General features: G+C 37.9%; 1 non-coding gene across 1 annotated transcript; it reads right to left on the bottom strand.

The window, feature by feature from the left end:
* Nucleotides 1-2,466: 2,466 nt before the first annotated feature.
* trnaq-uug (transfer RNA glutamine (anticodon UUG)) lies at nt 2,467-2,538 on the bottom strand. The gene has a single exon. It is a non-coding gene; the product is annotated as a tRNA-Gln (tRNA).
* Nucleotides 2,539-2,745: the final 207 nt, after the last annotated feature.

Here is a 2,745-nt window from a genome sequence, read left to right as displayed (position 1 = left end):
AAAGCTAATAATTACAGAGCTGTGCCCCCAAAAAAGTCCAGTCCAATCAGGCTAGGGTTCCTTTCCCCCTCTTGGTACTGTTACATTAGGTAGAGACAACCACACGGAGGTGGTCTGGGTTCCAAAGGAACTCTGTAGGGGGTTTGTTGATAATGTGAGTCTAAATGCACCTTTGAGTCTCCATAGCAAACCAATGCTATTTTGTTCAGTACGTCAACCAGATAATGACAAACAGCTGGACAAGTATCCCAATCCCGCCTTTGTTCCATGTCTATTGGCATTGTCAACTTCTTCCTGTTCTTCTCCTTCTTCATCTTTTTCCCACCTCAAGACATTTCTGACCAGTTTGCAGACATGAAATGACTTTTGATGCTATGTTTTGGCTCACTTCACTGCATGAAACCAAAACGAACCAAGCGATGAATCCAAGATTGTACCAATTTTGTCTGAAGCGAAAATCTGCGTGGAGAAATGTCCTGAGGTCCAACACTCCCCAGCCTGGTAAGTCCTGTACAAAAATGTCTACTTTTAAGACTCAATGTCAGAGTAATGCTATGGTTACTAGTCACAAGTGAAAAATATGCCACTGTGTTAACACAAACTCCATTGATGTAAATACACCACACAGTAATTCTGAATATTTGACTTGATCTATCAAACACAATCATTCCAAAGTCAAGTGAATTATTCCTTGTGTTTTTTCAAAGTATTGAAACTATATTTACCTTCCTTGCTAATGTATAGAGCATGAACTTTATAGTGTTCTGAAAACATTGTGAATTTTATTTATATTTGCCACCAAGTATTAAAAGTTCAGCTAACTTGCCAACAGCTGTCTACGACACAAACTTTCATCATATTGATAAGTGATTCATTCTGTATGTCCCTGTATAAGGATGACAGATGTTTTATATTTGAGATTTCTTGCTGTAAGGCTGTAAAATAAATGCCAAACTAAAGGAAACATGCGTATATATATATATATATATATATAAATATATAGAAAGAGAGCATCTTAGTAACATTTCCTTTATTTGGCAACCATTTGTACAGTATATAAAAGAGGTTTAATGTTGTTTGCTTTGAATTTGATCTGCTATTCAACCACAGGTGGGATCCCAATAGCAAAATAGGTCAAGAAAAGAGTAAATCAACACTGTTCTGGTTTTTGCTGAGAGTTGAACCCAAAAGGCAAAACTGTGATTATGTGGTTCAACAAATTGACATAACATGTTGCTTGATCAGAATGTGGGAAACCGCCAGTTGAGTAAATGCATGCAGAGGTGGCTTAATCTGATTATGTTTACATGCTTGAGTAAATGTATTGCCTTAATCGCAGTATAATCCAGATTTTGAAGCATATGTGAAGGCAGCTGTTAGAAGCCGATTTGTGATCTATGGCAAAAATGGCTGTGTGTTATGTGTATATGTAAAAAGAATCAGCAAAAACCCAGTAGAGCTGTTACCATTTATCAATATAATCCACTATTCTATCAAAAAATCAATCAATTAAAAATCAGAATCCTGTTGGTCAGCCGTTGGTCATGAATAGGAGCAACAATTGAGCCTAATGGCCAAAATGCATGGGGATACTGACATCAAATGCATTGATCGCTTCTCCATTGTGGTTACATCTAAAAGCTGTAGTTCAGACTTGACCTGAGTCAGATTCGCCTTGGCTTTCAGTGTAGCCAAAGTGCCCTCAATCATGTTCTCACAAAGCAGTGAATCTGGGTTGATTTGCTCTTATAGAGGGTCTTTATCTAGGCTTGAGGTGGAAGCTTTTGGGAAACCACTCTGGTCAGCTTTGTCTGTATAATGCATTTTGTATTTTTGGCTGTTTGTATTTTTCTCCTGTACTTTTTCATGTAAAGCACTATTTGAATGGTCGTGTCACTTTCAAAGCATCATTGATCATAAGCCTGCACAATGCACATCTAGTGTTACTTTTCAATGACATGTACTACTGTTATATCAAAAGCAACTTGTGTTGATACAAATCTGTGCTGCTAATAAACCTGCTGATGAAAGGCTACAGAGGGGTGTTGTTTGCAGACATATTGTTCCATTTCATTTTCAATGCTATTGAATCCTAATTGATGATGTGAAATCGTCTAAACCTTGAATGTAGCCAGACTGTGCGGAATTGACAGAATTGAAACATAAAAACAATGCAGTTCCGGCTCATATGCAGCTGTGTGTAGAGACACGCAGAGGGCGGATGTGTTGCCATGATGAAGACTTGGTTGTCATCATCATACTGAACTGCCAACTCCTAGTCCCCATATGGGAGTGATTCATTGCTGTGCTAGAAACATTACAATTAAACACAAAATTATATTGAGAGACACATCTAGGCTGTGGGCATTTATCTCAACACAGAAACACAATGCACTAAATGTATCAGTTCATGAACTATGAAGAAAAGATAGACCTTCAATTATACCAAAGAGTTTTGAAATTGTGAGGTTCCACCGAGAGTTGAACTCGGATTGCTGGATTCAAAGTCCAGAGTGCTAACCATTACACCATGGAACCACACACTGTCATTGTGAGGACTCAAAAAATAAATTATCAAACAAACCGAGAAAGAATTATGTGATGATTAGTTACAACATTAATATCTCCATTATTTTCCTTCTTCCACCTCCACAAACATGGATGTGAAATGAAATAGAAATGTTCCTTTCCTGCCTGGTGCTACAGCGCCACTCACTAGACAGTCTGGGTTATGGTCTTTACTTC

The sequence above is a fragment of the Genypterus blacodes genome, unplaced genomic scaffold, assembly GCF_046128005.1.
Source record: "Genypterus blacodes isolate CSIRO-AG114 ecotype Tasmania unplaced genomic scaffold, CSIRO-AGI_Gbla_v1 ptg000027l_1, whole genome shotgun sequence".
Lineage (NCBI taxonomy): Eukaryota > Metazoa > Chordata > Actinopteri > Ophidiiformes > Ophidiidae > Genypterus > Genypterus blacodes.
The sequence above is the reverse complement of the archived record's forward strand: the minus strand, read 5'-3'. Positions and strand labels throughout refer to the sequence as shown.